This window comes from Zootoca vivipara, chromosome 12, assembly GCF_965207765.1.
Source record: "Zootoca vivipara chromosome 12, rZooViv2.hap1.1, whole genome shotgun sequence".
Taxonomy (NCBI): domain Eukaryota; kingdom Metazoa; phylum Chordata; class Lepidosauria; order Squamata; family Lacertidae; genus Zootoca; species Zootoca vivipara.
The window spans coordinates 36,236,508-36,260,706 of NC_142595.1; the positions used below are offsets into that span (position 1 = coordinate 36,236,508).

General features: G+C 48.6%; 1 long non-coding RNA gene across 3 annotated transcripts in view; it reads right to left on the bottom strand.

Moving 5' to 3' along the window:
- Positions 1 to 6,625: 6,625 nt before the first annotated feature.
- LOC148683981 (uncharacterized) overlaps positions 6,626 to 24,199 on the bottom strand; it is a 48,797-nt gene continuing 31,223 nt past the window's right edge. For 2 of the 3 annotated variants that reach the window (XR_015946531.1, XR_015946530.1), the window contains 4 exons: positions 23,170 to 23,203; positions 14,843 to 15,127; positions 12,654 to 12,752; positions 6,626 to 7,313 (listed from right to left, as the gene is read on the bottom strand). This is a non-coding gene — a long non-coding RNA (uncharacterized LOC148683981). The remainder of the gene's footprint in view (positions 7,314 to 12,653; positions 12,753 to 14,842; positions 15,128 to 23,169; positions 23,204 to 24,199) is intronic. The other variant, XR_015946532.1, reaches the window with a different exon arrangement.

The window sequence follows — 24,199 nt, forward strand, 5'->3', positions numbered from 1 at the left end:
CCCCCCCAAGCTAAAAAGAAAGAAATCTCAATGCAAAAAGTGGGGTGTGCGGCCCCAGCCAGAAAGAAACAGACCAGCCCTCCCCCCTTTCCCCTTTCCATAACCCATCGCACTTTCTCCTCTCCCCCTCCCACTATCGAGCTGCAAAAGCGGTGGGGTGTAAACGTAAGAGACGGAGGGAAACAGCGCACCCGGGGGATGGGGCGAGCTGCCCAGAGGGGCGACCAGTGCCGTGGGCAGGGGGGCAGGAGGGGGCAATTGCCCCCCCCAGAAGCAAAAGGCTAAGGGGCGCAGCGTGGCAGCCCCAGGCTCCGGCTCCCAGCGCAAAGCTCCAGAGGCGCGAGGGGAGCGTAAGCGGAGGAGCGCTAAGCGGGAGCGGGGAGTGTAAGTGGAGGAGGCAGCCACAGGCTCGCGTTCCCCGCGCACCTCTGGAGCTTCGCGCCGGGAACGGGAGCTTGGGGCCGCCTCCTCGGAAGACCTGGGAGGTGCGGAGGAGGCAGCCCCAGGCTTGCGTTCCCCGCGCGCCTCTGGAGCTTCGCGCCGGGAACAAGAGCCTGGGGCTGTGAAATATACTCGGAGTCGAGAGTGAATTTCATGCTCTTTATTCAGCTCATATTCATCAAGGAGAAGAAGAGAAGACGAATAGCTCTTTTCCCAAAACCATCTGCTTATATACATTATTTACACAATGAGCCTTGCGTGATTGGCTACTTCAGGGCTACACCTGTGGGCCAATTATATTGTGGATTGACTTCTGCCTGCAGCCTGATTGGCTGCTCCTACAGGCCAATCAGGTAGCAGATTCACTTCTGCCAGCCGCCTGATTGGCTGCTCCAGCAGGCCAATCAGGTTGCGGATTCACTTCCACCTGGAGTTGGATTGGGTAGCTCCCGCTGATTCTGAATCCTATTGTTCTAGGATTCAGCTCAGTACATAACACCCCTCCCCTCTAAGTTCCAGTCCTGCCCGGGAAGTTGCATTCGTAGTCCCCAAGGTCTGCTGGCCGCCTCCGTGTGCGTTGTGGCCTGGGGTGTTCCTTGGTCAGGGGTTCTGGTTCTGGCTCGTGTTCCGAGGCTGCTGGCTGTGCCGGGGCTGTCTGGTCTGGCGCCACTGAACCACTAGGTTGTGACTCTGGTTCCGGTGTCCTTCCAGCCTCGGGGCGCCCCTCTGTGCCTACTGCTTCTGCTTCCCCTGCCCACCCCTCTCGCTCTACAGGCCTCACTGCCCTGCTGTCCCCTTGGGACCCCTCTGTCCCGCTCTCCTCCCGGGTTCCTCCTGGGAATCGTCGCCGTAGCTGGTCGCAGTGGCGGCGCCAACATTGCCCCCCTTCCGTTAGTACCTCGTACGACACGGGACCGGTCACCTTGGTGACTGTGGCGGGTACCCATGCTGGGCCTGCCCCAAAATTCTTTGCATACACTGGGTCCTGGGCCACAAATGTCCGGGGGTTCCTGCCTTTCCCCACCACTACCTCATCCTGAGCTCTGTCGGGGTGAAGTCGGTCCAGTCTAGTTGCAAGGCGCCGGCCCATGAGTAGTTCAGCTGGGCTCCGGCCCGTCGTTGTGCTTGGGGTGCTGTGCTGTGCTAGAAGAAACGCGGCAAGGCGGTATTCCCAGTCCCCTTGTGTTATGCGGCGGAGGCTGTCCTTGGTGGTCCGCACCATGCGCTCCGCTTGGCCATTGGTGGCAGGGTGGAATGGTGCTGAGCGGATGTGGCGGATGGCGTTCTGCGCTGTGAAGGTCTGGAACTCCTCTGACGTGAATGCGGTTCCATTGTCCGAGACGAGGGTGTCAGGGAGCCCGTGGGTTGCAAACAGCTTACGTAGTACCCGGATGGCTGCCGCCGTAGAAGTGGACGGTACCAGTGCGACCTCCAGCCATTTGGTGTAGGAATCCACCACTATGAAGAATGTTTTTCCTTGGAAGGGGCCAGCGAAGTCCACGTGCAAGCGTGACCATGGATGTCGGGCGGACTCCCAGGGCTGGACTGGGGCCCTTGGGGGATCCGGGCGGGATTCTTGGCAGGTCTGGCAGTGTTGGACCCAGGCCTCTATCTCTCTGTCAATCCCCGGCCACCACACATAACTCCTGGCAAGGGCCTTCATCCTCACTACCCCTGGGTGTGTCTCGTGTAGGGCTGTGAGGACCCTTTTGCGGAGGGGCTGGGGAACAACAACCCTGCTTCCCCATAACAGGCACCCCTTGTGGGCCGACAGTTCATGTTTGCGGTTTGTGTAGCCAGCGAATTCTGGGCCGGGGCTGCTGCTGGGCCATCCTCGCCACACCCAGTCCAGGACCCGGGAGATGACCCTATCTTTTGTGGAATGGTGCGCAACTTCTTGTGCCTGAATGGGTCGGTCGGGAAGCAGCTCCAGGGTCATAACCTCTTGCGCAGGCGCTGGGTCGGGGCCTGTTTCTGGTAGTGGTAGCCTGCTGAGTGCGTCTGCGTGGCCCATCGCCTTCCCAGGGCGGTGGATTAGTGCATACTGGTAGCCGGCAAGGAAAATTGACCACCTGAGGACACGTGGAGACAACACTTGGGGGGTCTGCTTCTCGGGGGCAAATAGGCCAAGCAACGGCTTGTGGTCAGTCACTATGGTAAAGGGCCGCCCGTACAAGAAATCATGGAATTTTTTTACGCCCTTCACGATTGCCAGACCCTCCTTGTCAATCTGTGAGTAGTTTCGTTCGGCTGCAGCAAGCGTCTGGGAGAAGTATGCCACCGGCACCTCTCTTCCATCCGGGAGTTGGTGTCCCAGGACAGCGCCAATGCCATAGGGAGAGGCGTCGCATGCCAGCACCACTGGCAGCCTCTCGTCGAAGTGTGCCAAGACCGAGTTTGAGACGAGCAAGTCCTTGACTGCCTGGAATGCGGCCCTTTGTCGCTGGCCCCACACCCAAGGGGCCCTTTTATCTAGGAGTCTGTGTAGGGGCTCCGCTACCGCTGCCTTATGGGGAAGGAAGGCATGGTAAAAGTTCAATAGTCCCAAGAATGACTGAAGTTCGGGCTTGCTCTTGGGCGCTGGGGCCTCACAAATGGCCCGTACCTTGTCACCGGTTGGATGGACCCCTTCTGCGTCCACCTTAAATCCCAGAAAGTCCACCTGCGGCACTCCCAGTAAACACTTTTCCCGCTTCACCTTGAGGCCCGCCGTCTGGAAACGGTGCAGGACGGAGCGGAGGCGGTCCTCAAATTCCTCTGGTGTGGGCCCGGCGATCAGTACATCATCGAAGAAGGGGGTGACGCCAGGAATCCCTTTAAGGAGAGAGTCCATTAGATTCTGGAATATGCCTGGTGCCACGCTAACGCCAAATTGCAGCCGCTTTACTCTGAATGCCCCTCTGTGCGTCACAATCGTCTGAGCCTCTGCTGTGGCTTCGTCCACAGGCAACTGTTGATACGCTTGGGCCAAGTCCAGTTTGCCAAAGATTTTTGACCCAGCCAGGGTGGCGAGGACATGGCTGACCACTGGCACTGGGTATGCATGGGCCGTGAGAGCCTTGTTTATGGTGCATTTGTAGTCTGCACAGATGCGGACCGAACCGTTAGGCTTGACGGGTGTGACAATTGGAGTTTCCCAGGGGGCGTTGGGCACCGGCTCCAGCACTCCTTGCTCCACGAGCCGGTCCAATTCCTCGTCTATGCGGGGTTTCAGGGCGAACGGGACCCGGCGGGCCTTGTGCCTGATGGGTCGTACAGCGGGGTCTAGCTGTAGGGCAATGGGGGGTCCTGTATATCGTCCCAATGCCCCATCGAAAACCCCTGGAAACTCTTTGCATATGGCGTCCACGTCCACTTGTAAGCTAGTGCGGTTCACCCCGGTAACGGCTAGCCCCAGAGGTCCAAACCATGCCAGTCCCAGTAAGCTAACGTAGGGGCCCTTAACTACCAGCAAGTCCAATTGTTGCTTTCGCCCTCGATATTGCACCCTGAATGTCCCCACCCCCATTGTAGGGACCTTACGTTTCTGGAAGTCCCGGAGGGTGAATGGGGCCGGCCTTAGTTTGGGACCCCCATTAGGGCACAGTTCCCTTAATGTTCGGGCCGAGATTATGGATAGAGTTGAACCCGTGTCCAGCTCCATGCGGCATGGGGCTCCCTCTATCTGTACCTCTATATAAATTTTCTCTGTGCTGGGATGGGGCAACTGGAATACCTGGTAGTCCGTGATCTCCGTCGAGTTGCCTTGGTGCATGGTGCCGTGTGACCTGGGGCTCCTGGGTCGGTCATCTGATGCTTGTCGACGGGTGAGTCGAGCCCGACACACCCGGGCGATGTGTCCCAATTTTCTGCACTGCCTGCACTCTGCGTTGCGGAAACGACAGGTCCTCCTCTCGTGGTTCTCCCCGCAGCTTGCACAGTTCCCTCCTTCTCGTCGAGGCTGCTGTGGTGTGTGTGCTGCTTGAGTGTGCCGCTGTACTCGGTGTACTTCCTCCCTGTCAGATTCGGATTCGTCGGTGAGGTCTTCGTGGTAGACCCTCGGTTGGGATGGCGGGGCCGGTCGTGCCTCTTGCGTTGACCTCTCGGCGGCTTCGGTTGCCAGGGCTTCCTCCAGAGCAATCTGGAACGTGAGGTCTTTTTTGGCGTAGAGGCGTCGTTGCAACATCTCGTCCCTCAGGCCACCGACGAGGCGGTCACGAAGCATGTTCTCCAACTCTGAGAAGTTGCATAACCGGGCGGCTTGGCGGAGGGAGGTCACAAACCCAGTTATGGTTTCCCCCGGGGCTTGCCGCTTTGCGTAGAAGGCATTTCGGCAAGCTACCACCGAGGGCTGTGGTGAAAAGTGCTCCTTCAGCCGTTCCATTATTGTTTTGTAAGAGACGGTAGCGACATCTCTAGGTGCAAGGAGAGCCCGGGCGATTTCAAACGTCTCCTCTCCACAGACGCTGAAGAATGTCGCCCTCTTCATGGCATCGTTGGTGACTTCTTTCGCTTGCAGGAGGAAGTTGAAACGGGCGGCGTACCCTTCCCAGTCTCCTGATGCTGGTTTGAATGGCAAGAAGCTGCTGTCGGTTGCCATTCTGGGTTCCTTGGGTCCTGGAGCTGAAGCCTGGATGCACGGTGCGATGCAGCGGTGCAGCAGGTGGCGGTGCTGCGGTGCAGTGCGTGGTGGCGGTCAGCTCAGCAGGATCCCACCTTCGTCGCCAGTGAAATATACTCGGAGTCGAGAGTGAATTTCATGCTCTTTATTCAGCTCATATTCATCAAGGAGAAGAAGAGAAGACGAATAGCTCTTTTCCCAAAACCATCTGCTTATATACACAATGGGCCTTGCGTGATTGGCTACTTCAGGGCTACACCTGTGGGCCAATTATATTGTGGATTGACTTCTGCCTGCAGCCTGATTGGCTGCTCCTACAGGCCAATCAGGTAGCAGATTCACTTCTGCCAGCCGCCTGATTGGCTGCTCCAGCAGGCCAATCAGGTTGCGGATTCACTTCCACCTGGAGTTGGATTGGGTAGCTCCCGCTGATTCTGAATCCTATTGTTCTAGGATTCAGCTCAGTACATAACAGGCTGCCTCCTCAGAAGAGCTGGGAGGACGCAGGCCACGTAGCCCCGCCCATATTCCCACTGTGGCCCCTCCCCTCCCGCCCCTTGCCCCCGCCCCTTGCCCCCCCTAATTTTGATCCTGGGTACGCCCCTGAGTCCAAGTCCAGTTGGAATTACTTCCCTAGTAAGTAGGCTTAGAATTGAAGCCAATTGCACTCAATTAGACTTATTTCTGAGCAGACTTCTATTATTATTATTATTATTATTATTATTATTATTATTATTATTATTCCACCACCCTTCATCCAAAGATGGCAGGGTGGTTCACAACATAAAAATACAAAATGTGAACGCAAATTACATAAAAAAAAAACCAAGACAGACTGATAACCCTCCCTGATCACATTTAAAAGGACATAGAAAGTTAATCAGCCCAAGACCTGGTTAAAAAAACTGTACTAAAAATTAATAAATGTGGATATAAGGCGGGGGTGGGGGAATGGGCTGCATGCAATTAGTCATATTCAGAAATGACCCGCTGAAATTAATGGACATTACTAACGTAGGTCCATTAAGTTCAGTGGGTTTATTCTGACTAGAACCTAGTTGGATACAGCCAAATACAGACTTTGTTTTTACATGATGTTAATCGGGGCAGCTTTTTTTAGTCAATCAAAATGGTTTAATTGAGTTTACCTGATTGATTGATTCAGCATTGCAGCCTTAGTTATAAGCATGTTATTTAAAAGTAACGCACTTGAACTTATGGAGGGGAGGAATGTGGTTCCCTACACTTCCTCCCAAAGTATTACTGGATAAAATATCCCCCGTTCAGGATGCTCAGTTTTCTAAAGGGTTATGGCGGCTGTTGTTTTTAATGCTACCAATCATACATCTCAAGACGATTCACAAAAAGCAAACCCACAACTAAGTGTCTGAAGCAGAACCATGACAACATACAGAATCAATACATGGGCAGTTTGAACGCAGGATCATATTACAGCAAGGAATACTGAAGCACAATCCAATGTATGTTTACCTGGAAGGAAGTCTCACTATGTTCAGTGAGGGCATAGCCCCAGGTATGTCTGCACTGGATTACAGCATAAGGCATGTTTTTGTTTTTCTATTTAAAAGTATTGCAGGGTGTGAGTGGACTTCTCACACATCAAGCAAGTGCCAGTGGACTAGGAATCATGGCCCCAGCAACGATTGCTCCTTTCTGTATGGGCAACCACTTGTGTCTTCATCAATTGCAGTACAAGAGGCAAAACGCCCCAGCAGAAGAACCTGTCCCTAGAGATGTAGCAATGCAGGGAAAACTTCAGCTATGCATTTCTTGAGTGTTACGAAGCTCTTAAAGACACAGGAGTTCGTCCACTAAAATTAAGGCAACTGTCAGCTTCTCGGTAACCCCTGTCCCACTTCACATGAATTTCACACGGACGGCTGAGATGATCGCCTAAGGTGAAGTTGTTCACTCCTCACTGCAAAATCACCTTTGCATCAGACAGCACACACTTTATTTATTATAAAGGATTTATACGTCACCTTTCTGATACCTATGTATTATTACTCAAGGCGGCATCACTTGAGTTCTTTTGACGGATGACTCAACCACCCCACCATGAGTGAATGTGTGTACCAAACCCATGGGGGGGGGCAAACATTGCTCTGAGATGATAGGAAAGGTGTAGCAATCTTGTCTTATATTGGGTGGCTCGTTCACACAAGCAAGCAAACCCTCGCAGTCATCAAAGGATAGACTTCTCCATCAATCCAAGTTGATATGTGTTCCTCTCCCTGCAGCTGAGGTCATTCTGGGGGAGGAAGGGGAAACAGAGAAAACATAGCAAATTCCCTTCAGGTAAGGTGGGTGGGCCTGCCTCTGAGAGGCTTTCTGTGCCTTTAAGAGCAGAAAAAGCCACACCCGGTAAGAATTTCTCTCCCATGCAAGCCTTGAAGGTACAAGTGGATTCTGAATCTAGATCTGGCAGCCCTGCATTTGGGGCTCTCTGCTGAACGAACAGTCATGCTAGAAACCAGAATGAGTTGAGAGCAGCGAGGGAAAACGTTTTGCTTTTACCGTTTTAAGTAATCTGCCATCTTGGGGGGGGGGGCAGAGCTTTCACCTGTGGCTTTCGCAGGTGCATGAGGACAAACAAAAATTCAGCAGGTAAAGCCTTCGCCATCACTGTGAAAAGCTGCACCTGTTCAACTTCCACCCACCACAGAGTGGTTAAAAGTGCAAGAGCCCCACAGAGTGAGAGAGTGAGGGATGGCATATTTAATAGTGCCGTGATGAATTTTGGCACTGAAAGCATTAAAACATCTCTAAGCCTTGCTTCCTTCCCCCCCTGTGCATGGATACAAACAACCCTTGGGATGGAAAAAGTCATATAAGGGCTAAAAGCCATCTTGTACATTTAAACAGACTAAGGAGAACGGGAATAGGGGCATTTTGTCAGCAGCATTAAAGCTAGAAGAAGCGTTTTGGAATAAACAGACGTATATCGATATGTGTGGCACACTCAAAGGCAAAGTATTAGTTTTAATACCAATTAAATCGTTTTCTTTCCCTCTTGTGAAAGCTCTCTGTCACACCTGGGCAGAGGAAGTGGAAATATTCTGGTGGTGCTTACAAGACTTAAATTTGCACACGCAGAGAGACATCTTGGAAGCAGCTGAGTATTTTATTCTCTATAAGCCTCTAAGGTTAAACATGGAATGCAACTTTTGAAACACGGGGAGGAGAGTGCCTGCCACGGTGAGAAAAGTGGATCCTGTGGTCATGGAGGCAGAATTGGTGCGGCTGGTCTGGAGTGGTGGCACTGATTCTATTTTCTTAGGCTGCATCCTAGAATTTTGGGGTGAATGGGGTTGGGGGGGGGAAAGGGGAACCTAAGGGGAGGGGGAGGGGATTAATTAACCAACAAAGGAACCTTTTTTTTAAAAAAAGAAAAAAATAATTACAAGAAAATTGTTATTAATGGTTATTAATTATTATTATTATTATTATTATTATTATTATGGTTAATAAAAATGTCCCAACCCCAGTCCTCCTTGCTATGGAGGAGGGACTGGGCCAAAACAACAATCCATTATTTACTCTGTAATATAATGTAAATAAGACTTCAATAAACTTTATTTCAAACAAAAATTTCTCCTTTTCATGACCATAGAAACAGAGTTCCCTGTGAGATAAGATCTAGATGGATCTAGATGGATTGATAGGTACCAGAGTATAGACTAGGCTGCTATAAAACCCATATTATGAGCTGCAATGATTCCTTCCTCACCAGGGAGGGATGGGACTCTGGGAGAGACTGACTGAATTCCTTGAGAGCCACTGCCACTTTGCGTAGACACTTCTGAGCTAAATGGACCAGTAGTTCGACTCATTAAAGCATAGCTTCCTTTCCAGCTGTAAGAGGGGGGTCACTCTGTGTGTGCTCAGAGGCACTATCATCTTTATTATTATTGCTTCGCACGTTTTGGGGCTGAGGTAGAAGGACCCCCCTGGCTGTCTGAGAAAAGAGAACAATAAAGTGATGGGCATTGTGATGGAGCGACAGGATCCAAGCTGGGATAGCTCAGTTGGTAAAGCATGAGACTCTTAATTTCAAGGTTGCGGGTTCAAGCCTCATGTTGGGCAAAAGTTTCCTGCATTGCAGGGGGTTGGACTAGATGACCCCGGTGTCCCTTCCGACTCTACAGTTCTATGATCTCCAGTCTCCCCAGGGAGCAGAGTGCAAGAAGGTTCAAGGAGCCAGTGTGGTGTAGTGGTTAGAGCAGTGTTTTTCAACCACTGTTCCTGGTGTGCCGTGGGAGAATTACTTCATCTATAGTCAATATAGGCACAGAGTTATTTTTTTAACATTTTCTAATGGTGGTGTGCCTTGTGATTTTTTTCATGAAACAAGTGTGCCTTTGCCCAGAAAAGGTTGAAAAACACTGGGTTAGAGTAGCCTGGAGACCAGAGTTCAAATCTCCACTCAGCCATGAAGCTCACTGGCACCTGAGTGAAGATGGACCAGAGGACAAGGCTGGAAGGCAGGAGAACTCTGGATCTTTCCCCATTCCTTATGGGCGCATTTCCCTGTGACTCCGTTTCCCCAGTCTCCATCAGGAACCAATGATGTCAATATAAGATAGCTAATGGGCTACACTAACCTGAGAAAGGAAGGGAAGGCCTAGCACTATGAGCACCCTCCTCCTCCTCCTGGCAAATATGGAATGGGTTAATGGTCACCATGGCAATGAGCTGGGAATATGGTACCTTGGATGCACACGTGGCAACAGAGGAACTGGCAGAAACTGTGCCGCATAGAGAAGACGGGAGGGGGGAATGGAGGGGGACTGTGGAATCAGGAAGGATGCAATGAATGTGGAATGTGCGGGCAGAGATCAGGGAGAATGAGGATTCACTTTGACGAGGGAAGAGAGCAGAAGAGACCGAGGCAGAAATAATAGGAGGAAGAAAGACAGGAGCAGCTGGTGCAAGCAGCTGAATAAAGAAAATGTGTTTGGAGGAGTGTGAGATTTTGGGGTACAGGATCAGTGGCGGCGGGGAGAATTATGGAGAAGGGGAAAGAGATTAAAAGAAAAGGCTAGGAGGAGGTGGGTAGATTTCTGGAACAACGACTGCTGCTAATAGGAGGAGGAAATCAAATGCAGAGGGGGGCGTGGAGAAAAGGGAAAGGAAGAAAAACAAGCTGGGGCTGCAGAAAAGGAAAAAATGCGGCAAGAGGAATAGGAGGAACACGGGGAGGAGGAGAGAAGTCTGGGAGACAAAAAAGAATGGGGGCAGGAGGGAATGATGGGGATGGTTGCATCAAAAGAATCCAGGGTTCTGCAGGGGGGGGGGGGGAAGAGAGATTTTTGGCAGTGAATGTGGGGGAAATGGATCAGAGGAGCAAGGAAGGAGAACCTCTGCTGGGATGGGAGGGGGGATCAATTAAGAAAAAAGAGCATGAGTCTAGTTAGCAATATTTTTTTGCCAGAGGGAGAGATAGAATCTAGGCAGAATTAACTACTGAGAAGTGGGGAGGGTGGGAGAGCAGATACGGGGGAAGACGTTAGGGCGACAGGATGTGGGGGAGGAAATTAGAGGAAGAAAAGGAAGATGAGGAGGAGGGAGAAGAGAAGAATAAATCTCCTGTCTGAGAGATTGGAGGTGGGGAGGAAGACTGAGTGGGTGCAGGTGGAATGGAAGTCACGGAACAAAGAAGGGATAAGGTTGGGGTTGCGGGAAGGCCACCAGCGGAAGATGTGTGACCGAAGGTATCTACTGTTAGGGATGCAGGAGAAATCAGATTCAGCTACCACTTAAAGGCAAGCTTACTTAATTTGCTCTTTCTGAAACAATATGTGAACCAAAACTAAGCCACCCACCAAAATCCACACTTCTCTGAATTTTGCAAAGCAGCTCTCCATAGAAGTAATGTGCACATAGGCTATGGCCTAGGGCACAAATGTGCTTATAAATGCATGTATTAATGAAAACAACCTACAAAAATGCATGATGTTAGGGGAAATTGCTTTGGAAAAAATGGGTATACCAGGCAAAATTGCATACATAAAGATGCACATTAGGACACTTCACACTGAGAAGTTGATGAATTTTCATGGGAACTTTGAAAAAAACAAAACACAGATAGATGTAGAAATTTAGAGAACAGAAATTAAGACTGGAAAACTTGCCATGGCGCAAAAGCAGTTAATACCTTTTTTTTATTTAAATTTTTTTGTATACAGTGATACCTCGGGTTACAGATGCTTCAGGTTATAGACACTTCAGGTTACAGACTCCGCTAACCCAGAAATAGTACCTCGGGTTAAGGACTTTGCTTCAGGATGAGAACAGAAATCGTGCGGTGGCGGCGGCGCAGCAGCAGCGGGAGGCCCCATTAGCTAAAGTGGTGCTTCAGGTTAAGAACAGTTTTAGGTTAAGAACGGACCTCCAGAACGAATTAAGTTCTTAACCCGAGGTACCACACAGTTGTCTCTAAGCAGTGTACAGGAGACCCGATGCAATAAGACTAAAAATGAGTTACAACCATAAAATCAGAATTCAATTTAAAGGTTTGTCTTCAATATGTGCCAGAGGTTCAACAGGGAGGTGGACATAAGAAGAACCCTACTGGATCAGGCCAATGGCCCATCTAAGTGCAGCATCCTGCTCTCACAGTGCAACAGTGCATTATTCCCACTTGCAATTCCCAGAAGCTGGTATTCAGAGGCATGCTACATCCAACAGTGAATTTCAAAAGAAGGCAGTTGTTTGTAGTGTTGTGCTGAGTTGGTGTGTGTGTGTATGTGTGTGTGTGTGTGTGTGTGCGTGACCACTTAGCTACAATCAGCCAAGAAGCTGGAGAAGCAAGACCATGGTAAACATGTTCTAATGTTACAAATGACCCCCTTCCTGTTTGGTGCTATGCAAATATTCAGGAGGTTATGGCCTATGATGTAAATAGGTAAAGGTAAAGGGACCCCTGACCATTAGGTCCAGTCGTGGCCGACTCTGGGGTTGCGCGCTCATCTCGCATTATTGGCCAAGGGAGCCGGCGTATAGCTTCCAGGTCATGTGGCCAGAATGACAAAGCTGCTTCTGGCAAACCAGAGCAGCACATGGAAACGCCGTTTACCTTCCCACTGTAGCGGTTCCTATTTATCTACTTGCATTTTGACGTGCTTTCGAACTGCTAGGTTGGCAGGAGCTGGGACCAAGCAACGGGAGCTCATCCCGTCACAGGGATTCGAACCGCCGACCTTCTGATCAGCAAGCCCTAGGCTCAGTGGTTTAACCACAGCGCCACCTGGGTCCCTATGATGTAAATAGATGACTGTAATTGCCCAGTGAGAAATGGAAGCATACAGTGGATGCAGAGTTGAGGAAATAGGATAGAGAGTGCTCCCGGGGAAGCTTGGGAAAGGTTCCACAGCAAAATTAAAGGGATGCAAAGAAGAATCAAGAAAAGTGGAGGTTCAGTGGATGTGTAAGTGTGCCCGGGGAACAGGAAGAGCTGTTGAAGAAATGCAAGAAAAGGAAGAGATCAGAATCATGGAGGCACTATTGGGTCAAAAGGATTAAAATGGTTCACGGCTCACATTTTGCAGAATGACCCTCACAACAGTTTTCATCTCCACTACAAACTTACATTGGCTTTTAATTTCCAAGAAACCCAGGAACTGAAGTTTGGTGATGATGCTGAGATCAACACATGGAATTACAATTCCAAGAATTTCTTATGCTTTTCCTAGAGGAAGAGGAAATAACATAAATCAAGATAAGGGTGCAGTCCTATGCACGCTTATCTAAGAGAAAACCTCACAGAACAAAGTGGGATCTCTTTCTGAATAAACATCACTTCTCTTCTCTTTCTCTTTGGTGATCACTTGTAGCCGAGTAAGATTGTCTTCCATAAACACGATTTTAACAATGGGTCTGTAAGTGACTATGGAGGCCAATTCTGGATACACACGTCCTTCCACAGTGGGGACATTGGTTTCCAGGCGGGAGCTGATCATGGTGTGGATTTTACAACCGCTAGGTGGTGACCCCACTGGGATAAGGGAGGCAGACTATGTTTAGGTCACCTTTTCTAGCCCCTCCCCCTTCTCAGGGTGAGCAGAGGGGATCCTAAAAAGGGCTGCTCAGTCATGGATACAGCTGCATGGTCACCCCCCCCCCAAACTGTCACTGTCTTGATGGAGGGATTCAGCTGCATACCAAAAAGTTAGGTTTGCAAAAATAAAGTGGATTTTGGAGCAAGAAATCCACTTTTTTAAATAAAAAAAAATCTAATATTTTGCAGTTAGGAAAATGACAGAGAAATGCGCTAAAAAGCGTGGGTTAATGATTGAATGCAACCTCTGTGCAAATAAATCAGAATGAATGTCTGTTGTTGACTATCCTCCCTACAAATAAATCAGAATGCTCATTGAAGACAGGACAATATTGGGTATGCTTTGGGCAAGCAAATTAGGATGGATGCTCAATAAATAGGCCATCTGGAGGAGCTTCGTATCTATAGTGTAAGTATACTTTTGGTGCTTCCAGGCAACCTGTTTATTGGACTTTCATCCTCATCTGTTTGCATGAAGTTGGAGGGGGCAGCAATATGACTTTGGCTGTTGGTTGAGCATTAGTTGGACTTCCCCTATTCAGTAGCTTTATCTTGTTCAGAGTCTAGCATCCCAATTACCTCACTAGGGTGGAACCCTGGAGGGCCCAGCAAAGCTGGCAACTCATCATTTGCATTTGAGGAGCTCAGTCCATAAGAAAAGAATAGGATCAAGTTTGCGCCTATGTACACATATTTCCTTTTTGTTGTCATGAGTTATTATTTCTTACAAGGGCCGCTATCCCGGCAGACAATGCCAAACTTTCACAAGACTGACGGGTGACGGATGGTGCATTCAGCGGTTTGACTGAATGAATTGACTTGTCCTCTATTGACATGTTTTGTGATCCACATTGCCATCAACCCCTGTTGCTTTGACGCAGTGTTGTCAGAGAGGGAAATGTGCCGCTCCCAGACTGATGAGCTCTGACATTCAAAACAGGTTGTGGGGCTGAACCCTCGCTCAAATAAAGCCGAGGAGGAGAGAAGACAGGGAGTTCTTCACAACAATCTCAGAATCACCCCCCCTCCTTCCACTCCTTCTGCAAGCCTAGACTTCTGGGTGGGAGAGAGGTGGAGTTGTGAGCACTGGCATCTGCTGAACAGAGAGATACAGCATTCTGCATTGGCATGGCAACCGGGGCAGGGGGGGGGGAAGGGAGGCAGCAGCTTCCCGGCTGTGTCTGGAGCTCACAATCAGCAGCAGCATATGCCAAAAGAACAGGGGCAATCCACACTGTGTGCAACCCTGGATAGTTCTAAGTTATGCCAAGGGGACACTGGTGCTATGCAATGCGGCAGCAAGGCTGTGCACAACTTTAAGTGCACGGTGACGCAAACACAACAGGCAGATAATCACGCACGACGACAATGCAGTTTGCATGTGCACACTACACAGGTATATGCACCAGCCACCACGAGCAGTGAGCACAAGGCATGCATAACCCCCAAGCCCACGGATTTATGTAGAACAACACAGCCTGATAGATGACGGTGGTACACAGCTGATAATAAAACACACAAAAATGCCCCACACCACTATTCCTAAGTAATTAACAATTTGCAATGCTACTGCAACGAACAGCACAAAATGTATAGTACACACTTCCTTTGCGATACACTAACGCAGTGTTGTGTAATAGCTCACACACTGCAGCACAACAGACTAGGGAGATGCAGTAACCCGTGGCAATGACATTTATCACAGGTATACAACCATATACCTGTGTGGTGTGGTGGTTACGAGCGTAGTCTACGTGTAGTGGTCTACGAGCATAGACTCGTAATCCGGTGAACCTGGTTCGCATCTCCGCTCCTCCACATGCAGCTGCTGGGTGACCTTGGGCTGGTCACACTTCTCTGAAGTCTCTCAGCCCCACTCACCTCACAGAGTGTTTGTTGTGGGAGAGGAAGGGAAAGGAGAATGTTGGCCGCTTTGAGACTCCTTAGGGTAGTGATAAAGCAGGATATCGAATCCAAACTCTTCTTCTTCTTCTTCTTCATATACTCTGTACAAATGTAATACATAGGGCATGGCACAATGTAAGGATACATTATGTGCAACAGCACACATCAAAACACCACTAAACACACCCACAGAACAACACACATAACCAACTATAATCAGTACACTGTGATGATGACTTGTATCGGTCACTCAGAGGAATCACCCAGTTCCTGGCTTTTGTCTCTTTGTCACAATCTAGCATCACCAAAGCAGGGAAGGCAGGGTGGTCATGTGCTGAGAGAAGCTGGTATGGCTCACAGTGGCTACCATGAAGTTCCACGTGACACACTAAGCATCCTGTAGTCCCTGGACACAGTTGGTTTGGGGAAAATGTGTTACCTCCAGCCACAGACCTGACTCCCTCCACCATCATGGTGGATGTGATAACAATGCACATTGATATGTAAGGGTAACCGATGCACTGCTGCCACTCCCTGCCCAAGATGGTATTGGACTGCATCTTCCATCAGCCCCAGCCAGCGATGCAAGTCCCAAACAATGCAAGGTATGGCAGATAAGTATACAATCTACCCTTGATTCCTGCACAAGTTCATCCCTCTTTAGAGCCCTCTGTCTTCCTTTTGCTTGTGAAAAGCTCAGTCTAGATTGTGTAGGAGGAAGTGAGCATGGTGGGTGGGTGGGCCACTGTCACCTGCGGGACCCCTGGGCTCACACAGAGAGGAGGGGGGCTGGTGAAGCCAAGCCTGGGAAGGACAACCTCACATCCAAGGGCTGGATGTGACTCTGCTGAATCACTGCATATTCTGGCCTCTGTAAAATGTTTTGAGTGTAGTTTACACGGTAGCACAGAAACATGGACACCGGTGAATGCGCTTATACAGATGTAACTGCTCATCCGCTCCTGTCCACTTGATCTCGTCCCCTGTCCTTAAGCCTTCGGATGACAAATCTAGGGAGACTGTATGCACGCGGGGAGGAATGAAACGAAGACTGCAGTGACAGGCTCCATTGCAAAACCTGCATATCCAATAGACTGCCAAACCCTGTTCTGGATATTACGTGACTACATGGAAGGCGAGTGAATTGCATGCTCCTCCTTGACCTCTACATGTCTGAAAGAGCCCTCTCATGTTCAACTGTATGCAAAGACAAATGTCTTCATGCCATCAGGATCCCTGAATTATCAGGGCTCCTGTTCAGAGATTGAGAACCCTCCAGGTGCCCTGCTCTATCAGGTATTATCAGACAACGTGTGGAAGTTAGGCACCTGTAATCCATACAACATCCATACAGTGCTTCAGAATAGACCTCGCAAGTATGTACAAACCATAGGCATACAGGGTTTCTGTGCATGACCAGGAACCATTCTGCAGTGAAGCAATACCGCTTGCTTCTTTATTTCTGGGTGCAATTCAAAGTATGGTTACAGTGGTACCTCAGGTTAAGTACTTAATTGGTTCTGGAAGTCCATACTTAACCTGAAGTATACTTAACCTGAAGCGAAATTTCCCATTGAAAGTAATGGAAAGTGGATTAATCCATTCCAGACGGGTCCGCGGAGTACTTAACACAGGCATCCCCAAACTGCGGCCCTCCAGATGTTTTGGCCTACAACTCCCATGATCCCTAGCTAAGAGGACCGGTGGTCACGGATGATGGGAATTGTAGTCCAAAACATCTGGAGGGCCAAAGTTTGGGGATGCCTGACTTAACTTGAAAGTACTCAACCTGAAGTGTACTTAACCCGAGGTATGACTGTATTATTTTTTAACCCACAGCTTGAGCCTTCTATACATTGGGAGTCTTCCCATCCACCAAAACCCACCAAATCTTTGGAGAAGGCCCTCCACCAAGAAACCTGTCCACTTTGCAAGATCTCATAGCAGGACCTTCCAGAAGTGGCTCCTTCATTATGCAACACTTTCTTCAACAAGCTCCACCTACTTTATGTGCCTTTAGAAAAGGCTTGGGGAGTCCTTTGAACTCCAAGGGCCACATTCCCTTCTGGGCAACCTTTGGCGTTGGTGTCCGGGTGTGTGTGTGTCATATGCCAGGCAAGGAAGAGGCATTATCAGAGTTCAATGATAGATTACACCCAGGCAACACCTCACTGTGACCTTGGGCCAGTCACTGCCTCTCAGTCTAACCTACCTCACAGGGTTGTTGTTCAATGAGGAGGAGGAAACTGAATGTGCCACATTGAGCTCCTTGTGGGGGGACGGGACACATGTGATATAAATGCAATAAAATTATTAATATAAAAATGTTCCGATGCATTTTTGAATCAGTAAATAAGCAAGATAGACACATACCTTGCATGATGAAAAATCCAGAAACAAAAATCACAGCAGGAACTGCTGACTGTTTGTGACTCTACATTGCAAAGTAAATAGCAAGGGTGCTTAACCTGTGCTCCTCACCCCAGATATTCCCATCAGATCAAGCCACCATAGCCAATAATCACTGGATTATTGAAACTGCAGCTCAGCAACATCTGGCGAGCCACAAGTTAGCCACTACTAATTTATTTACTACTAGGTGGCTAAATAAATGAAGTTCTGAGGCAGGGAATACACAGGGAGCTGGCAGATGGAGGTTGTGAAGGCCTAGGCAATAGGGCTATACTCCTATTGATGCAGCCCAGAATTGCATTGGCTTTTTTAGCTGCTGTGATGCAGCAGCTAAAAAAGCCAATGCAATTCTGGGCTGCATCAACAGGAGTATAGCATCTAGATAAAGGGAAGTAATAGTACCACTGTATTCTGCTCTGGTCAGACCTCACCTGGAGTACTGTGTCCAGTTCTGGGCACCACAGTTCAAGAAGGATACTGACAAGCTGGAACGTGTTTAGAAGAGGGCAACCAAAATGGTCAAAGGCCTGTAAACGATGCCTTATGAGGAACGGCTTAGGGAGCTGGGTATGTTTAGCCTGGAGAAGAGAAGGTTGAGGGGTGATATGATAGCCATGTTCAAATATATAAAAGGATGTCATATAGAGGAGGGAGAAAGGTTGTTTTCTGCTGCTCCAGAGAAGCAGACACGGAGCAATGGATTCAAACTACAAGAAAGAAGATTCCACCTAAACATTAGAAAGAACTTCCTGACAGTAAGAGCTGTTCAGCAGTGGAATTTGCTACCAAGGAGTGTGGTGGAGTCTCCTTCTTTGGAGGTCTTTAAGCAGAGGCCTGACAGGCATATGTCAAGAATGCTTTGATGGTGTTTCCTGCTTGGCAGGGGGTTGGACTGGATGGCCCTTGTGGTCTCTTCCAACTCTATGATTCTATGATATGTATGGGGGACAGTGGAGGCTGGTTCATGAGGGCAATGGAGCCTCGCCAACCTTAGTCTGTTCTTAGGCAACCCACTGTTCAGAGGCTGACAGGTTCCTCCCCCATTTTCTCTCAGAATTGCCCCTGTAGAACTCAGCAGGGAAGAGGATGGGTGCAAAAACTAGAGTTAGTTGGCTCTGCGAGTCATTGGATTTAGCTCTACCTACTGTTTGGGCTCTCGGTCCCAAAAGGCACCTGCTACCACTGTATGGGAAGGACTCAGTTTCTCTCAAGGGACCAATTAAGATGATTGCGCATTTAATCACTCACACAACAAATGGATACTTTGGGTTTGGAACTCCTGATGTTAAGAGACACAGGTCCAAATCCTCACTCAGTCATGGAACTCCTCCATGGCCTTGGTCAAGCAATTCCCTCTTATTCTAACCTACCTCCCAGGGCTGTGATGAAGGAAAGAAAATCTACAAGTTCTGGACTTTGAACCAGATTATATAGATGCTGGGTAATATTGTGGGACCCAGGTGGCGCTGTGGGTTAAACCACTGAGCCTAGGGCTTGCTGATCAGAAGGTCGGCGGTTCGAATCCCTGTGATGGGGTGAGCTCCCGTTGCTTGGTCCCAGCTCCTGCCAACCTAGCAGTTCGAAAGCACATCAAAATGCAAGTAGTTAAATAGGAACCGCTACAGCGGGAAGGTAAACAGCGTTTCCATGTGCTGCTCTGGTTTGCCAGAAGCGGCTTTGTCATGCTGGCCACATGACCTGGAAGCTATATGTCGGCTCCCTCAGCCAATAATGCGAGATGAGCGCGCAACCCCAGAGTCGGTCACGACTGGACCTAATGGTCAGGGGTCCCTTTACCTTAATATTGTGCTGTCACAAACATCATAGGATCAGGCCATCTGGCCCAGTATCCTGTTCTCCCTGCGGCCAGTGAGATGTCTATGGGAAGCCCCCAAGCAGACCTGAATGCAAACCCAGATGTGATATTGAGGCCAGTCCAAGAGGAGACCAGTAGGAGTTCAACAAAACACCCAAATACATCCATACTACAGCATCATGCTATATGACAATGATGCAGTACTAAAAAATGATGGAAAGTCACAGGCAATGGACACAATTTAAAGTGCAACCAACATGCAATGGAACACAACCAGAGCATCATGCATTAGCCAGATGAAAGTGATGCACAACATACAACAATGATGTACCCATTCTGGATATGTTGCACCCCAGCCAGTACAATCCAGTACGACCAGTTCTAATGTAATGACAGCCAATGGAGACTTGTCTAAGAAAATTCAGAAAGACATATTCCCCCACACACAATATTTTTTTGTATACCCCCCTCCCCAGACACACAATGGAATGCTACAAATGCAACACTTTAGGGTATATAATCATGAGAGAACGTACATAAGAACATGTTAGCAAGAACATCATGTCTTGTCACGTTATAGCTCCAAATATACTTTGTAGGGAGGGGTTGCAGCATAGAAAAGAAGGATGTATATACACAACAACACTGACAACAACACTTGTGTGACACCACCCCAAGTCCCACTGTTTGCTCATCACACACACACAAACACTGCAGCTCACAACAATGCTCAAGTGATCCATCCACACAACACACAGTAAGCAATCCATTCTGGTATGCGTGGTGGCCCAATGCAGAAACACACACACACACACACACACACACACAATGCCTAACAACGCTCTGGCATCACACAGCCCCCCCATCCTCCCCTCCCCTACATACACACATCCCAACCCCATATGCCTCTCCGTTCCTTTAACCAGCCTCTTTCGCTTGCTGCTTCTTTTTTTCCTTCGTCCAATGGTTTCTCCCAATGACATAATAACAGCATGCTAGCATCTCTCTCCTATACAGCAAAATACCCCTCGATATAAAACGCCATTTCGCAGAATCTTCTCTGGCTGGTGCCACCAACAACCCACTGCTAGGTGGGGGGGACAAAAAGAGAAGCCGTCTCACACCACCCCCAGCGTGTAACACCTTTGGAAAACAGACCCCCCTTTTTTTGCAAGGTAAGCCTGCTCTCTCTCTCTCTCTCTCTCTCTCTCTCTCTCTCTCTCTCTCTCTCTCTCTCTCTCTCTCTCTCTCTCTCTCTCTCTCAATATTCTCCCCTTGTTCTGCAAAAGATATACGTGCAAGACATTCAGGAGCTGGGGGGGGGGTGGAATATGCCTGTGATTTACAAGAGAAGGATTTTACAACTGTGTCATGATTCTCTCTCATGCACCAAGGAATAAATCCACAACTCCCCAGTTGCTAGAATGAATTTCTGGTCCTCCCAGGCACTGCCTTTTCCCTTTTCGCTTCAGGTGATGTCCACCTCCGGACGGCTTTGCTAAAGCATATATGCAACAGATCTACTGGAATAAATTTCCCTTGGCATCATACTTTTGTGTCCCCTCTCCTGTGGATTTCTTTCTTTTGGTGTATTTCTCTCCACGTTTACTGCTTGCACACACAGGCTTGCATGTGCAAGAGGGGGAAATAAGACACTGAAGGTGGGTTTGAATTGTATACCAGCCAGGTTTTTGCATTGCATTTTTTCCTCTCTTTTATTTTCTTACACCCCCCTCCCCCTGTTTTGTGAGACAAGGGGGGGGGGAAACATACACATGTTGGGAATGGCAGCATGGCTTGAGAATACTGGGGAGGGGGGGCGGACAAGGGGAGGCTGGTTGAAATTTCCAGCGATGCTGGGTTTTTTTGGCCTTACTGAAAAGAACTGCTGATTGGGAGCAGCTGTTGAATGAATGGGGAATTCAGCAGGGAGGGCTTGGAGGAAATCAAGCCAAGGAAGAAATGCCCATGTCAGTGTTAGGTTGAACTGTGCACGGCGCTGCCCGTCAGGTGCCTGTTCTTCCCGGCATTTTGCATTGAGGCTTCGAACCAGCCATGCCTTTAATAAGAAGATGGGGAAAGGGGATCCTCACCGCAGACCACCTTCCCAAGAGTTTGGCCGCAAAGGTTAAGGCCTTATTCTGTGGGGGGGGGGACTATGCACACCCCAACAAAATGCCAACGTTTGTCTGGCTTTCCAGGGTTCAGATCCATCTCCCATCTGGCCATTTGCCACTGACAAGAGAGATTTTCTTGTTAGAAGAATCACCAGAATATTGGGGGCGGGGCGGACCTCTGAAAATGCAAAGCATCAAAGTCCCTGTAAAAGAAGGAGAGGGTTTTTGATAGTGGGACGTGGGGAGCCCTTCCTGGCTTTTCTTCCTTTGGGAGAGGAGTGGAGACTGGTGGGCTGTGTGTGGTGGATCAAGGGACTCCTGGGTTCTGCATAAAGGAAGTCAAGTCCTGTGGCTTACAACAGGGAGTGTTCCAATGCTGAAAGGCAGAACTCCTGGGTTCTCTCGGAAAGAAAGGGTTATACAGATTTACATTAGGTGAAGATGGCGGGGGTGGGGGGAGTCTCCAGGGTCCTATGTGAGAGGGGAGCTGCAACTAGCAGTGAGTAAAGAAACCTACCTACCAGTACTTCTAGATTCTATCTGGGTGCTTAATTGCCCAGTCTAGAGGGCCTTGGATTCAGAACCAGCTGTATAATATAGGTCTCAGTCCTCAGCGTTTCTGAGCTTGCATGGTCTTCAAAGTGGCAGTTGGAAGTGGCTCTTGACTAGAGCTTTTGAACCTGCCGATACAGTCGACTCTGGGCAGGAAGAAACAGAAAAGACCCAGGGGAGGATGTCATGTGCAAGACCTTTTGACTGAGAAAGGCGTTTGGAGCATCACCTTGAATAAGGAGAACTGCATTGCATTTGCTTATCAGAGGTCTTGGGGGGTGGTTGTTTTGAAACCCTAGTTCAGTTTCTCAATTCCCATTGTAGTTACAGTATTTGTTTTATTCTGATATTGTGCTTTACTATGATTCTGCTGTATTATATGGGGCTATGGGGCCATTGTAAGCAGCCCAAGTAAAGCAGATTATATATTACCATACTACTGCCATTATTATTATTATTATTATTATTATTATTATTATTATTATTATTGATGGCTGGGCAGATGGTACAAGAGAAACCTCCATCAATAAAAAGGATACAGAAAAATGATGGATGTTACTTAGGCTCCTATTAGGATAATAAGGTCAAGTCTTTCTCTATCTTGTTCAACTCTTAACTCAACCATCTTTCACCATAAACATATTCTACCAACCCATTGACTAGTTAACCAGCTGATCTTTAAATATAACATCCTATGAATAAAAACATTCTACCCCTCTCTCCATTAGCATCCCTAGTGTCTCTCCTAGTAGTATCCATTCATCTCCCTGTGTCTATCCAGCCATTCCAAAACCTACACTCCATCCATTCATAAACCCTCACCAGCCAGCCGACCTACCTCACTTTCCCTCCTCCATCTATTCATTCACCTAACTACCTACACCCAGACATATACTCTCATTCATTCATTCATCCCCAAATGAGCCATCTGCCCATCAAATTCCTCCTGCGTCCAAGGCTCTCTAAACCAGATGTAAATTTTTCTTTCTTTATTTTTCTTTAGCTTTCTCAAGCAAAGTTCTTACCTAGCAAACAAAATGGCTGAATGAGTCACATGATGAGACAGCTGAAAGAACTGAACAAAAGCAACACCCCCCCCAAAAAAAAACCCCCCACAGAAATTCAGATTGGTTTGACCATATCGGTCAGGTCACATAGTGTCAAGAGATGCTATCAGGCAAGTGAGACAAAAGATGGCAAAGAAAAAAAACATCTTGAACACACTCGTTATAAAGTAAAAACTCACCAGAAACAGAACAGGTATCAATATTCGGCACAATCTGGAAAAAGAAAGAAAACGAAAATATCTATTCACCCAGTCACTATCATAGCTGTGAAAAATTAACCAGACCATTCCTGAAGCCTTTCTATGTTTCAGTTATCTACCATGGTAAAGCACACTCCTTATTTTACAAATTTGGCTCCAAGGTCACTCAAGATGGCATTGCCTCTCTATCTGCATCTCCACAAGTCTTTATCCTCTAGGCCTCAAGGCAGCTAGTAGCGGGGGGTGGGGTGGGGTGGGGTGGAGTTAAAGCTCTCGCCAATATTTTATAAATGGTATCCATGGATACTGTTAGGATAGATTGCTTCCCACCCATCAAGGGCACTCTAGCAAGAGAATGGGCACTGCTGGCTTGGGGGCTATAAGCTACCACTCTTTGGATTCAGTAGTTGTGCAGCAGAGAACCATAGGCTCAAACAGCAGGAAAGGTCCTTCGAGTCAGGAAGACGCCTGGGTTCTCTCTCTGCCAGGGCTGTAGCGAGCTTGGTGTGATGTTCAGAAAACATTGGAGGCAGTCAAGGCTTCCAGAATTTCTAGAAAAGGAATAAGGCACAGAGAGCAAAAGTGGCTTTCAAGCTCCGACAGCCATGTCCCACCACCTCTTCCAGAGGCCTGATTCCTCTGAACACCAGTTGCTAGGAAATCACAGGTAGGCAGAGTTGCGGTTGCGCTCGAGTCCAGCTTGTGGGTTTCCCATCTGGCCAGCTGCTGTGACAACAGGATGCTGGAGAAGATGAGCCACTGGCCTGATTTAGCAGGCCCATCTTATGTTCTTATATATATCCAATTTCGCTTACTTGAAAATAAAGGCGCTTCCAGGCTATCCCTATTTCCAGGTGGGATTCAACCACGTGCCAGCAAATCCAGGTAGCACAATTATAGCTGATTGCGAGATCTTGTGCAACAAACCCCCTTCCCCAAAGATGGGGCTTTTTTGCAATAAGGAAGGTGATCGGGAAATACAGTGGAAAATGTGAGATTTTGCTTTGAC